General features: G+C 44.4%; 7 non-coding genes across 7 annotated transcripts; all 7 read right to left on the bottom strand.

Annotated features, from left to right (window-relative positions):
• Window positions 1-360: 360 nt before the first annotated feature.
• Window positions 361-551, bottom strand: LOC142261742 (U2 spliceosomal RNA). Its single transcript, XR_012729287.1, has one exon. It is a non-coding gene; the product is annotated as a U2 spliceosomal RNA (small nuclear RNA).
• A 1,117-nt stretch (window positions 552-1,668) lies between these two features.
• On the bottom strand, window positions 1,669-1,859 carry LOC142261823 (U2 spliceosomal RNA). Its single transcript, XR_012729361.1, has one exon. It is a non-coding gene; the product is annotated as a U2 spliceosomal RNA (small nuclear RNA).
• A 1,117-nt stretch (window positions 1,860-2,976) lies between these two features.
• LOC142261843 (U2 spliceosomal RNA) lies at window positions 2,977-3,162 on the bottom strand. Its single transcript, XR_012729378.1, has one exon. It is a non-coding gene; the product is annotated as a U2 spliceosomal RNA (small nuclear RNA).
• A 6,493-nt stretch (window positions 3,163-9,655) lies between these two features.
• Window positions 9,656-9,846, bottom strand: LOC142261743 (U2 spliceosomal RNA). Its single transcript, XR_012729288.1, has one exon. It is a non-coding gene; the product is annotated as a U2 spliceosomal RNA (small nuclear RNA).
• Window positions 9,847-10,963: 1,117 nt separating this feature from the next.
• Window positions 10,964-11,154, bottom strand: LOC142261745 (U2 spliceosomal RNA). The gene has a single exon (XR_012729290.1). It is a non-coding gene; the product is annotated as a U2 spliceosomal RNA (small nuclear RNA).
• Window positions 11,155-12,271: 1,117 nt separating this feature from the next.
• LOC142261841 (U2 spliceosomal RNA) lies at window positions 12,272-12,455 on the bottom strand. The gene has a single exon (XR_012729376.1). It is a non-coding gene; the product is annotated as a U2 spliceosomal RNA (small nuclear RNA).
• Window positions 12,456-13,791: 1,336 nt separating this feature from the next.
• Window positions 13,792-13,982, bottom strand: LOC142261746 (U2 spliceosomal RNA). Its single transcript, XR_012729291.1, has one exon. It is a non-coding gene; the product is annotated as a U2 spliceosomal RNA (small nuclear RNA).
• Window positions 13,983-14,707: the final 725 nt, after the last annotated feature.

The following is a 14,707-nucleotide window of genomic DNA, read 5'->3' on the forward strand; positions in this document are numbered from 1 at the left end:
GGCCGCCCATTCTTAGTATTTGACGTTCAGGTAACAACAGGTAACTTTATTTGGAGTGGAAGCAGAGAGATAACACCAGATGCCAATTGTAGATCCTCTCACACCTGTGGTCACTGCAGCATCTGACTCCACTTTGTCCAAAAGGGATCAATTCCATTCAATTACACATGATCTAGATTAGACTGACAACAAGATACTGCACGGGACATAGCAGAGTTGGTGAAGTTGAGTGGTGATGAGTTTGCTATTTGGATGAATAAAGCAAGTAAAAAGTGTGTTAGATAAAAATTCATTTCAATTCGCTAATCGGGCTAATATGAATCAGGTGAATCGAGTTCTGCTTTTGGAAACTGGGTTAAGAAGGGGTGCACCGTTCCTGGAGGTACTGCAATACCAGGTCAATGCGTGGAGTGGACAGAGCAAGCTCTTTTTCCATCTCCCTGTTCTAAAAATCCATTTAATATATGGTCCCCAGATAGGGGACGTATCAGATATTAAACTGATAAGAACAGATACTACACTTGATCTTAGCCAAAAGGCCGAGAAGCGATAACCAGAATTGGTTTGGGCCTCGAGTGGCACCCTGGCCTATGCCGGACACATCTTAGGGAGAGAGAGCGAGAGGGAGACAAACCCACGCCTACACAAGACATTTTGTCACCCAAGCCAACCCTTGAAAAGGCTGCTTTGCAGAGCAAAAACAAGAAGAATGGTGCGTTTTGCAGCCGCCGCCCACTGCAATGAATCTGAATAACTCCTCCTTTAGGGCGCAAGCAACTCCCCTCCCCCTTGCAGTCTTTCCAATTCACGATACAAAAAGACGGACAGGACAGGTTGCCTGACTTTCCGTCACTGCCACCCTTTGCCATCCTTACCCGTAGAAAGCCCTTTCATCATCCCCAAACCCTAATCTTTTCCCTTTCCTTCCCAGCCCCCAAACCCTGCCCTCTGTACCTTTCTCACCACCCGCTTCCCTTCTCCTGTCATCCCCCTACCACCCGGGAAAAAAAGAGATTGCCCCCTCCTTCCACTAGCCCACCCTCCCACCCAAAGAACAACTTCTTCTGCGCAGCTTGTTTTCTAGGCAGCAGCGCTATTGTGATGTCATCGGGGGGCATTGTGACAAGCCGCCAGTGTTCCGTCTCTTCATGTTGTGCACTGTTCAAACCGAAAATACATCAACAGGCAGGCTACAGAAAAGCTTACTAACAAAGGTTAGAGAGGGGCTTTCTCAGAGGGCTTTTTACAGTTTGTCTATTCCCAATTAGCCGGTTTAGTATACTTAATGAAAGTACTAATTCTTTCATAGGCCGCCCATTCTTAGTATTTGACGTTCAGGTAACAACAGGTAACTTTATTTGGAGTGGAAGCAGAGAGATAACACCAGATGCCAATTGTAGATCCTCTCACACCTGTGGTCACTGCAGCATCTGACTCCACTTTGTCCAAAAGGGATCTATTCCATTCAATTACACATGATCTAGATTAGACTGACAACAAGATACTGCACGGGACATAGCAGAGTTGGTGAAGTTGAGTGGTGATGAGTTTGCTATTTGGATGAATAAAGCAAGTAAAAAGTGTGTTAGATAAAAATTCATTTCAATTCGCTAATCGGGCTAATATGAATCAGGTGAATCGAGTTCTGCTTTTGGAAACTGGGTTAAGAAGGGGTGCACCGTTCCTGGAGGTACTGCAATACCAGGTCAATGCGTGGAGTGGACAGAGCAAGCTCTTTTTCCATCTCCCTGTTCTAAAAATCCATTTAATATATGGTCCCCAGATAGGGGACGTATCAGATAATAAACTGATAAGAACAGATACTACACTTGATCTTAGCCAAAAGGCCGAGAAGCGATAACCAGAATTGGTTTGGGCCTCGAGTGGCACCCTGGCCTATGCCGGACACATCTTAGGGAGAGAGAGCGAGAGGGAGACAAACCCACGCCTACACAAGACATTTTGTCACCCAAGCCAACCCTTGAAAAGGCTGCTTTGCAGAGCAAAAACAAGAAGAATGGTGCGTTTTGCAGCCGCCGCCCACTGCAATGAATCTGAATAACTCCTCCTTTAGGGCGCAAGCAACTCCCCTCCCCCTTGCAGTCTTTCCAATTCACGATACAAAAAGACGGACAGGACAGGTTGCCTGACTTTCCGTCACTGCCACCCTTTGCCATCCTTACCCGTAGAAAGCCCTTTCATCATCCCCAAACCCTAATCTTTTCCCTTTCCTTCCCAGCCCCCAAACCCTGCCCTCTGTACCTTTCTCACCACCCGCTTCCCTTCTCCTGTCATCCCCCTACCACCCGGGAAAAAAAGAGATTGCCCCCTCCTTCCACTAGCCCACCCTCCCACCCAAAGAACAACTTCTTCTGCGCAGCTTGTTTTCTAGGCAGCAGCGCTATTGTGATGTCATCGGGGGGCATTGTGACAAGCCGCCAGTGTTCCGTCTCTTCATGTTGTGCACTGTTCAAACCGAAAATACATCAACAGGCAGGCTACAGAAAAGCTTACTAACAAAGGTTAGAGAGGGGCTTTCTCAGAGGGCTTTTTACAGTTTGTCTATTCCCAATTAGCCGGTTTAGTATACTTAATGAAAGTACTAATTCTTTCATAGGCCGCCCATTCTTAGTATTTGACGTTCAGGTAACAACAGGTAACTTTATTTGGAGTGGAAGCAGAGAGATAACACCAGATGCCAATTGTAGATCCTCTCACACCTGTGGTCACTGCAGCATCTGACTCCACTTTGTCCAAAAGGGATCTATTCCATTCAATTACACATGATCTAGATTAGACTGACAACAAGATACTGCACGGGACATAGCAGAGTTGGTGAAGTTGAGTGGTGATGAGTTTGCTATTTGGATGAATAAAGCAAGTAAAAAGTGTGTTAGATAAAAATTCATTTCAATTCGCTAATCGGGCTAATATGAATCAGGTGAATCGAGTTCTGCTTTTGGAAACTGGGTTAAGAAGGGGTGCACCGTTCCTGGAGGTACTGCAATACCAGGTCAATGCGTGGAGTGGACAGAGCAAGCTCTTTTTCCATCTCCCTGTTCTAAAAATCCATTTAATATATGGTCCCCAGATAGGGGACGTATCAGATATTAAACTGATAAGAACAGATTTTTTTTTTAACTTGGAAGTACCTAAAACAAGGTACACCCGTTTATTATTGGATATAAAAGTACATTACATTAAAAACATTCCATTTTACAACATTTTCTGTGATTACATCTGTATCTCAATTACAGAATATCAAAACATCATTTACATTTGTATTGCATATAGTAAGCAGTCTACATATTACAAGTCCTTTACACTACAGGGCTTCACTCCTATAAAGAACACTATCCACAATTCCTTTACACTCAACCTATAAATTATATACAAAAATTGTTCCTTTAAATTGCGGAGTTCCACTCCTTTACAAACCACTGTTTCGATAAAATGACATTCTTCTTCTTGTCCAGAATATAATACAGATACATATCACTAAAAGCCAAATCTATAACATCCTGCACAGATATAACATCATGCTTAAAAAGAAGGATGTTCCTGGCCTTCCACAGAGCTTCCTTGACTGTGCTGATTGTCTTCCATGCGATGATCTTCTTATTGACAGTGGGACATTCCACATACCCAAATAAAACAGACTCAAAAGTCAGATCTCTGATGTCCGTCATTTTTTGCAATAAAGGAAAAATTCGTGTCCATATTTGTCGTGCAAAAGAACAAGTCCATAAAATATGTAGTACCGTCTCATCTCCGAAGCATCTTTCCCTTGGACATCTGGCAGTAGTCACAAGTCCTCTTCTGTGTTGGAATGCTCTGCATGGAAGACAATCATGCACACAGCTCCAGGCCAGGTCCTTCTGGGAATTAAAAAGGTACGATGCATTAATATTTTGAAATATTTCAACACACTTAATTTCATTAAAATTCCCAATCTGTGTTATTGGCTGTTTATCCTTAAAACACTTTAAAATCTTCTTGCTGTCTTTTATATCCTCTACAATTTTCCCTTTCAAATCATAAGAATTAACAATAGTTTCCAAAATAACATAACTATCTGGCATATTAAAAGCGTACGGGGAACTTAAAACCGTTTGAAACCAACCAAGACGTCTCATAAAATAACCCGTATTAAAACGAATAAAATATGACCAGTAGTTAGATTTTGAAAGGGCATTAAAACACAAAACAAAAAACCTTATATAAACAAAAGCTCTAAAATCTGGAAAATCTTTGCCACCTTTTTCTTTAGGTTTAATTACCACTTCTCTTTTTAATTTCTCCATCTTAGAATTCCAAAAAAAAGTAAAACACGCTTTGATGATCTGGTTAAAAATTCGTGTGGGAGGAGGGAAGACAAGGCTCAAATACAACAACAGAGGAAGAATGACCATTTTTATAATCAGAACCTTCCCCTCCATCGTCAGCTTTCGTAGCCTCCACATACACAGCTTTTGATTCACCTTTTGTGCAATGACCTCCCAACTTTCTTTCCCTTTATTTGTCTCATTAAAAATCACCCCTAAAATCTTCACAGACTCACATTCAGGTACTGGAATATCATTTAGTGTCATATTCCCCACATTTAGAATACCACTTTTGTTTAAATTAACCTTAAAACCAGACCCACAACAAAAATATTCTACCTGTTTCAACGCTTTCCTAATAGACAGAGCATCTTTACAAATTACCACCACATCATCCATGTAACCCGTTACCTTAGCTTCCAAACCACCTCCCCCCGGCAACGGGATACCACGGATCTGTTTATCTCTCCTTAAAGCACAAAGTAACGGTTCAAGGGCACACACAAATAATAAAGGGGACAATGGGCAACCTTGTTTAACCCCAGAGTTTAAAACCACCTCCTTCGTTTTAAAACCATTAACTAAAATTTTACTTGTACAATTGTGATAAAATGCTTTAAGAGACAATAAAAATCCTTCAGGTATTCCCATGCGTGATAAAACCTTAAATAGGAACTGATGTGACACTCTGTCAAAGGCTTTCTCGAAGTCTAAGGACAGGACCGCCAACTGACTCCCCCTTGACTTTGTGTCATCAATCACATCTTTGATTAAATTTAAGTTTTCCCACACACTCCTTCCCGGCATACCGCACACTTGATTTATATGAATTATATTCTCTATCACTTTTTTCAATCTAGTTGCACATATTTTTGCCAGTATTTTGTAATCACAATTTAAAAGAGTGATAGGTCTCCAATTTTTTAGACTAGATTTGTCTCCTATTTTATGTATGAGGGAAACCTCACCCCTCCTCCATGAGGTGGGGAGAATTTTTGTTCTAAAAACCTCACTAAAAACAGAAAACAAATCCTCTTGTAAAATGTCATAAAAGGTGGAATAAAACTCTATAGGTATGCCATCGGGTCCCGGTACTTTACCAGCCTTAAAACTCCCCACCGCGTCTGATACCTCTTCCTCACTCAGGTCCTGTATTAAAAATTCTTGTGAAACAGGGTCAAGACTGATGGAAATATCATCTAAAATACTTTCTGTAAAACAATTATCAATACTTTTTGTGTTAAAAAGCTCAGAATAATACTCATACACTTTGGCTAAAATCCCCTCTATATTTTGTTCACCTTCCATAGAGTTGATAAAAACCCGCTTTTCCACCATACATTTAAAAAAATACCTCGAACAAGTTTCATTATTTTCAATATGTTTAACCTTAGCATGAAAAATAAGCTCTTTCCCTTTTTGTTCTAGTGTGTGGTGGATTTCATTTTTTAGGTCACTAATATCTTTCTCCACATCCATATCATTATTTCTTAATTTATATAAGGTTTGTAACCTGGTAGTAAGTTGGGTATAAAATTCTCTCTTTTCCTTTACCTTCTGTGCTCCTGCCTTAATAAAAAAATCTTTTATATTTTTTTTCATTTTTTCCCACCACCTGCTGATGGGAATACGAGGGTCTCTTATTCTCTTAAAATATAAATAGAAATTAGTAAAATCAGTTAAAATTTGAGGGTCTTCTAAAAGGGAGATATTTAACTTCCAAGAACCTTTCCCTTTTTTAAAAAGATCATCATGTTTTACATGAAAGGATAATAATTTATGGTCAGAAAATGCATTAGTTAGAAGCTCACATTTAAAAGGCAGCACGGACTTTGAGCAGAAAATAAAATCAATCCTGGAGCTACAGTTAACATTACTCCATGTTACCCAGTCCTGCAATGGTAAATCTCTATTACATTCCTTAAAAACATCGTTTAATCTAAAATCCAGCACAATGTTTCTAAGCATAAAAGAAGTTTTATCATAATTTCTGCTTGTTGCGCTGGAAATTCTTTTCTCACCACCGAGAATGCAATTAAAATCACCTGCTAAAACCATCGGGGTAGAGTCATTAAGAAATAAGGGTAACATATCTAACATTTCAGCTCTTTCTTGCTTGTCTGCGGATCCATAAAAATTTAAAAATTGCCATTTGTAACCCTCAATAATAGCTTGAACTAATAAAATTCTGCCAGGTAAAATCTCTTGAACAGAATCAATAAACGCATTCCCCCTAAAAAGAATGGCGACCCCTGCTGACTTGGACCCATTTGACCCCGACCACACTGAGGGTCCATACGTCCAATCTTTCTGATACTCATGGTAATTTAAACTGTGTGATATAGAACACTCTTGTAAAAAGAATACAGTTGCAGTCAGAGTAGTAAGAAAATCAAACAACGCCACTCTTTTTGCCTGTGTTTTAAGCCCTCTCACATTTAGAGACACACCCTTAACCCCTGCCATAAGAGAAAAGAAGAAGGATAATTAAATATTTCTAAACTCTTACCTCAGCTGGTTCAGACGTCTCCTTCAGAGTAGGATAGATCGTCGGAGATGACCGTTTGCAAGGAGTCCGTATCTGAGGACTCCCCATTGGTTAACGTCTCAGGCTGCACACCTCCCGGGACAGACTGAGTTCTCATACTAGTAATTTGCATCTGGTCAGCTGACCCGTCTCCCTGCTCCAGACACTCCATCCCATCTCCTTTAAGGGAATAGTCAGGGAGAGTCTCATCGAGCACACGCGCCTCGGGTGTAATCAGCACATTGACCGGGGTCTCCGGGATCACGGAGGCAGCCACCCCAGTCCCCATCTCCATTTCTGAAGAGGGTAGGGTAACTCCCTCCTGCTGACACGCCATTGGGTTCCCACCATCATCCGGAGGGTCCGGAGGGGGTACTACCTCAGGTTCCCTCTGAGACCCCTGCAACTTACGTCTCTTTGGTCCAGAAGTCTGGCATCTGGGAGTCATCCCGGGAGTACACGAAGACGAGGATTGGCCTTTGGCAGATACTTCTGGCCTCTCTACGGAGGCCGCCTCCGGCCTTCTGCCCTGCCGTTCCCTCCTTTCCTTCGCCATTTCATCCGACACGGGGACGCCTTCCGCAGCCTGAGTTTGTTTGCTTGGCTCATCTCCGTCTCTCTCTCCATCCTCCCTTCCCACAGGCCTGTCCGAACCAGCCGAGGGTTGGTCAGGGGCCGAGGGCTTCTCCACTCGTGATTTTCCCCAGACATTCCTGTAGGGACATTTGAAAAAAGAGTGAGTGTTTGACATACAATTAGTACATATGCTTCCTTTTGGACATTTATCAGTCTTATGATCTTTACCTCCACAAGAAACACAAGTCACATCACAATCAGAATGTCCATATTTTTTACATTTACGACAAAAGGGAGGCATACCATTAAAAAAAAGGTCGCCATTCGTATTACCTATTTTAAAACGGGCTGGAGGTAAACGTATACCTCCTGCTACCGTAGGGTCCTTAATACAAGTGACAACATACCTCCATTTACTACTCCATATGCCACATTCATTCATTACCTTCCCTTGACACACCACCTTGGAAAAAAAATTATTAAGGAATGAAGTAATCTCAGTCTCAGTCACATAAGGAGAGTAAATTTTAACAATAAGAATCTTTACATCGTCAATTTTGTGTTCTACAATAGTTATACCTTTAAGGGATGGTTTCTTTTGGAAAATCACATCCGGATCCTTAGTTTTAGTACAGAAATCTCGGTGGATACCCTCTCCTGTAAAGGTAATATCGAACACACCTCGTCGAGGGTAGTCCTGGATGGCCAAGATTTCCTGTTTACGCACTGAGAAGGTGCGTTCAAGCACCTCTCCCACGACATATCTTAGGCCACGACCATCACTCCCTCCTTTATCGAAGTATACCCGTACCGTATGCTTTAGGCGAGCATAGGTGGGAATATCGCCAGGATCCGCATCCATGGCAACGGGGGATTTTCCGCAACAAAATACTCACTGGAAAATCCAAAGATAATCCAGCTGAGCGATCGCAACTCGTTGTCTGGGGACTAAGCCCACCTCCCAAAAGCAGCAGAGGATTGGATCCCACTACAAGAGTGGGACCCGCACCTAAGGCCAAAAGGCGGGGTACCCCAGACACCTAATGTGCTACAACCAGATGCTAGCAGGATTACCAACACCAGATCGCAGCCAAAAGGCCGAGAAGCGATAACCAGAATTGGTTTGGGCCTCGAGTGGCACCCTGGCCTATGCCGGACACATCTTAGGGAGAGAGAGCGAGAGGGAGACAAACCCACGCCTACACAAGACATTTTGTCACCCAAGCCAACCCTTGAAAAGGCTGCTTTGCAGAGCAAAAACAAGAAGAATGGTGCGTTTTGCAGCCGCCGCCCACTGCAATGAATCTGAATAACTCCTCCTTTAGGGCGCAAGCAACTCCCCTCCCCCTTGCAGTCTTTCCAATTCACGATACAAAAAGACGGACAGGACAGGTTGCCTGACTTTCCGTCACTGCCACCCTTTGCCATCCTTACCCGTAGAAAGCCCTTTCATCATCCCCAAACCCTAATCTTTTCCCTTTCCTTCCCAGCCCCCAAACCCTGCCCTCTGTACCTTTCTCACCACCCGCTTCCCTTCTCCTGTCATCCCCCTACCACCCGGGAAAAAAAGAGATTGCCCCCTCCTTCCACTAGCCCACCCTCCCACCCAAAGAACAACTTCTTCTGCGCAGCTTGTTTTCTAGGCAGCAGCGCTATTGTGATGTCATCGGGGGGCATTGTGACAAGCCGCCAGTGTTCCGTCTCTTCATGTTGTGCACTGTTCAAACCGAAAATACATCAACAGGCAGGCTACAGAAAAGCTTACTAACAAAGGTTAGAGAGGGGCTTTCTCAGAGGGCTTTTTACAGTTTGTCTATTCCCAATTAGCCGGTTTAGTATACTTAATGAAAGTACTAATTCTTTCATAGGCCGCCCATTCTTAGTATTTGACGTTCAGGTAACAACAGGTAACTTTATTTGGAGTGGAAGCAGAGAGATAACACCAGATGCCAATTGTAGATCCTCTCACACCTGTGGTCACTGCAGCATCTGACTCCACTTTGTCCAAAAGGGATCTATTCCATTCAATTACACATGATCTAGATTAGACTGACAACAAGATACTGCACGGGACATAGCAGAGTTGGTGAAGTTGAGTGGTGATGAGTTTGCTATTTGGATGAATAAAGCAAGTAAAAAGTGTGTTAGATAAAAATTCATTTCAATTCGCTAATCGGGCTAATATGAATCAGGTGAATCGAGTTCTGCTTTTGGAAACTGGGTTAAGAAGGGGTGCACCGTTCCTGGAGGTACTGCAATACCAGGTCAATGCGTGGAGTGGACAGAGCAAGCTCTTTTTCCATCTCCCTGTTCTAAAAATCCATTTAATATATGGTCCCCAGATAGGGGACGTATCAGATATTAAACTGATAAGAACAGATACTACACTTGATCTTAGCCAAAAGGCCGAGAAGCGATAACCAGAATTGGTTTGGGCCTCGAGTGGCACCCTGGCCTATGCCGGACACATCTTAGGGAGAGAGAGCGAGAGGGAGACAAACCCACGCCTACACAAGACATTTTGTCACCCAAGCCAACCCTTGAAAAGGCTGCTTTGCAGAGCAAAAACAAGAAGAATGGTGCGTTTTGCAGCCGCCGCCCACTGCAATGAATCTGAATAACTCCTCCTTTAGGGCGCAAGCAACTCCCCTCCCCCTTGCAGTCTTTCCAATTCACGATACAAAAAGACAGACAGGACAGGTTGCCTGACTTTCCGTCACTGCCACCCTTTGCCATCCTTACCCGTAGAAAGCCCTTTCATCATCCCCAAACCCTAATCTTTTCCCTTTCCTTCCCAGCCCCCAAACCCTGCCCTCTGTACCTTTCTCACCACCCGCTTCCCTTCTCCTGTCATCCCCCTACCACCCGGGAAAAAAAGAGATTGCCCCCTCCTTCCACTAGCCCACCCTCCCACCCAAAGAACAACTTCTTCTGCGCAGCTTGTTTTCTAGGCAGCAGCGCTATTGTGATGTCATCGGGGGGCATTGTGACAAGCCGCCAGTGTTCCGTCTCTTCATGTTGTGCACTGTTCAAACCGAAAATACATCAACAGGCAGGCTACAGAAAAGCTTACTAACAAAGGTTAGAGAGGGGCTTTCTCAGAGGGCTTTTTACAGTTTGTCTATTCCCAATTAGCCGGTTTAGTATACTTAATGAAAGTACTAATTCTTTCATAGGCCGCCCATTCTTAGTATTTGACGTTCAGGTAACAACAGGTAACTTTATTTGGAGTGGAAGCAGAGAGATAACACCAGATGCCAATTGTAGATCCTCTCACACCTGTGGTCACTGCAGCATCTGACTCCACTTTGTCCAAAAGGGATCTATTCCATTCAATTACACATGATCTAGATTAGACTGACAACAAGATACTGCACGGGACATAGCAGAGTTGGTGAAGTTGAGTGGTGATGAGTTTGCTATTTGGATGAATAAAGCAAGTAAAAAGTGTGTTAGATAAAAATTCATTTCAATTCGCTAATCGGGCTAATATGAATCAGGTGAATCGAGTTCTGCTTTTGGAAACTGGGTTAAGAAGGGGTGCACCGTTCCTGGAGGTACTGCAATACCAGGTCAATGCGTGGAGTGGACAGAGCAAGCTCTTTTTCCATCTCCCTGTTCTAAAAATCCATTTAATATATGGTCCCCAGATAGGGGACGTATCAGATATTAAACTGATAAGAACAGATACTACACTTGATCTTAGCCAAAAGGCCGAGAAGCGATAACCAGAATTGGTTTGGGCCTCGAGTGGCACCCTGGCCTATGCCGGACACATCTTAGGGAGAGAGAGCGAGAGGGAGACAAACCCACGCCTACACAAGACATTTTGTCACCCAAGCCAACCCTTGAAAAGGCTGCTTTGCAGAGCAAAAACAAGAAGAATGGTGCGTTTTGCAGCCGCCGCCCACTGCAATGAATCTGAATAACTCCTCCTTTAGGGCGCAAGCAACTCCCCTCCCCCTTGCAGTCTTTCCAATTCACGATACAAAAAGACGGACAGGACAGGTTGCCTGACTTTCCGTCACTGCCACCCTTTGCCATCCTTACCCGTAGAAAGCCCTTTCATCATCCCCAAACCCTAATCTTTTCCCTTTCCTTCCCAGCCCCCAAACCCTGCCCTCTGTACCTTTCTCACCACCCGCTTCCCTTCTCCTGTCATCCCCCTACCACCCGGGAAAAAAAGAGATTGCCCCCTCCTTCCACTAGCCCACCCTCCCACCCAAAGAACAACTTCTTCTGCGCAGCTTGTTTTCTAGGCAGCAGCGCTATTGTGATGTCATCGGGGGGCATTGTGACAAGCCGCCAGTGTTCCGTCTCTTCATGTTGTGCACTGTTCAAACCGAAAATACATCAACAGGCAGGCTACAGAAAAGCTTACTAACAAAGGTTAGAGAGGGGCTTTCTCAGAGGGCTTTTTACAGTTTGTCTATTCCCAATTAGCCGGTTTAGTATACTTAATGAAAGTACTAATTCTTTCATAGGCCGCCCATTCTTAGTATTTGACGTTCAGGTAACAACAGGTAACTTTATTTGGAGTGGAAGCAGAGAGATAACACCAGATGCCAATTGTAGATCCTCTCACACCTGTGGTCACTGCAGCATCTGACTCCACTTTGTCCAAAAGGGATCTATTCCATTCAATTACACATGATCTAGATTAGACTGACAACAAGATACTGCACGGGACATAGCAGAGTTGGTGAAGTTGAGTGGTGATGAGTTTGCTATTTGGATGAATAAAGCAAGTAAAAAGTGTGTTAGATAAAAATTCATTTCAATTCGCTAATCGGGCTAATATGAATCAGGTGAATCGAGTTCTGCTTTTGGAAACTGGGTTAAGAAGGGGTGCACCGTTCCTGGAGGTACTGCAATACCAGGTCAATGCGTGGAGTGGACAGAGCAAGCTCTTTTTCCATCTCCCTGTTCTAAAAATCCATTTAATATATGGTCCCCAGATAGGGGACGTATCAGATATTAAACTGATAAGAACAGATGAGATTTCATCCGCAAATTTCAGAATCAAGATAGCCCCGAAGGCCAGCAGGCCACCACACAAAAGCGCAGTGCCTGGGTGATCGCCTCCCGAGCCCAGGAACCACCAGCCACAAGGGGACGTAAGCACCAAAAGGCGCAACAATCCCCGAGGCCGGCGGTTGTGCAAGCCCGGGCCCCTCCCAGCCAAGACCAAGGCAAACCCAATGAAGGGACTACACTTGATCTTAGCCAAAAGGCCGAGAAGCGATAACCAGAATTGGTTTGGGCCTCGAGTGGCACCCTGGCCTATGCCGGACACATCTTAGGGAGAGAGAGCGAGAGGGAGACAAACCCACGCCTACACAAGACATTTTGTCACCCAAGCCAACCCTTGAAAAGGCTGCTTTGCAGAGCAAAAACAAGAAGAATGGTGCGTTTTGCAGCCGCCGCCCACTGCAATGAATCTGAATAACTCCTCCTTTAGGGCGCAAGCAACTCCCCTCCCCCTTGCAGTCTTTCCAATTCACGATACAAAAAGACGGACAGGACAGGTTGCCTGACTTTCCGTCACTGCCACCCTTTGCCATCCTTACCCGTAGAAAGCCCTTTCATCATCCCCAAACCCTAATCTTTTCCCTTTCCTTCCCAGCCCCCAAACCCTGCCCTCTGTACCTTTCTCACCACCCGCTTCCCTTCTCCTGTCATCCCCCTACCACCCGGGAAAAAAAGAGATTGCCCCCTCCTTCCACTAGCCCACCCTCCCACCCAAAGAACAACTTCTTCTGCGCAGCTTGTTTTCTAGGCAGCAGCGCTATTGTGATGTCATCGGGGGGCATTGTGACAAGCCGCCAGTGTTCCGTCTCTTCATGTTGTGCACTGTTCAAACCGAAAATACATCAACAGGCAGGCTACAGAAAAGCTTACTAACAAAGGTTAGAGAGGGGCTTTCTCAGAGGGCTTTTTACAGTTTGTCTATTCCCAATTAGCCGGTTTAGTATACTTAATGAAAGTACTAATTCTTTCATAGGCCGCCCATTCTCAGTATTTGACGTTCAGGTAACAACAGGTAACTTTATTTGGAGTGGAAGCAGAGAGATAACACCAGATGCCAATTGTAGATCCTCTCACACCTGTGGTCACTGCAGCATCTGACTCCACTTTGTCCAAAAGGGATCTATTCCATTCAATTACACATGATCTAGATTAGACTGACAACAAGATACTGCACGGGACATAGCAGAGTTGGTGAAGTTGAGTGGTGATGAGTTTGCTATTTGGATGAATAAAGCAAGTAAAAAGTGTGTTAGATAAAAATTCATTTCAATTCGCTAATCGGGCTAATATGAATCAGGTGAATCGAGTTCTGCTTTTGGAAACTGGGTTAAGAAGGGGTGCACCGTTCCTGGAGGTACTGCAATACCAGGTCAATGCGTGGAGTGGACAGAGCAAGCTCTTTTTCCATCTCCCTGTTCTAAAAATCCATTTAATATATGGTCCCCAGATAGGGGACGTATCAGATATTAAACTGATAAGAACAGATACTACACTTGATCTTAGCCAAAAGGCCGAGAAGCGATAACCAGAATTGGTTTGGGCCTCGAGTGGCACCCTGGCCTATGCCGGACACATCTTAGGGAGAGAGAGCGAGAGGGAGACAAACCCACGCCTACACAAGACATTTTGTCACCCAAGCCAACCCTTGAAAAGGCTGCTTTGCAGAGCAAAAACAAGAAGAATGGTGCGTTTTGCAGCCGCCGCCCACTGCAATGAATCTGAATAACTCCTCCTTTAGGGCGCAAGCAACTCCCCTCCCCCTTGCAGTCTTTCCAATTCACGATACAAAAAGACGGACAGGACAGGTTGCCTGACTTTCCGTCACTGCCACCCTTTGCCATCCTTACCCGTAGAAAGCCCTTTCATCATCCCCAAACCCTAATCTTTTCCCTTTCCTTCCCAGCCCCCAAACCCTGCCCTCTGTACCTTTCTCACCACCCGCTTCCCTTCTCCTGTCATCCCCCTACCACCCGGGAAAAAAAAGAGATTGCCCCCTCCTTCCACTAGCCCACCCTCCCACCCAAAGAACAACTTCTTCTGCGCAGCTTGTTTTCTAGGCAGCAGCGCTATTGTGATGTCATCGGGGGGCATTGTGACAAGCCGCCAGTGTTCCGTCTCTTCATGTTGTGCACTGTTCAAACCGAAAATACATCAACAGGCAGGCTACAGAAAAGCTTACTAACAAAGGTTAGAGAGGGGCTTTCTCAGAGGGCTTTTTACAGTTTGTCTATTCCCAATTAGCCGGTTT

The sequence above is a fragment of the Anomaloglossus baeobatrachus genome, unplaced genomic scaffold, assembly GCF_048569485.1.
Source record: "Anomaloglossus baeobatrachus isolate aAnoBae1 unplaced genomic scaffold, aAnoBae1.hap1 Scaffold_2391, whole genome shotgun sequence".
Taxonomy (NCBI): Eukaryota; Metazoa; Chordata; class Amphibia; order Anura; family Aromobatidae; genus Anomaloglossus; species Anomaloglossus baeobatrachus.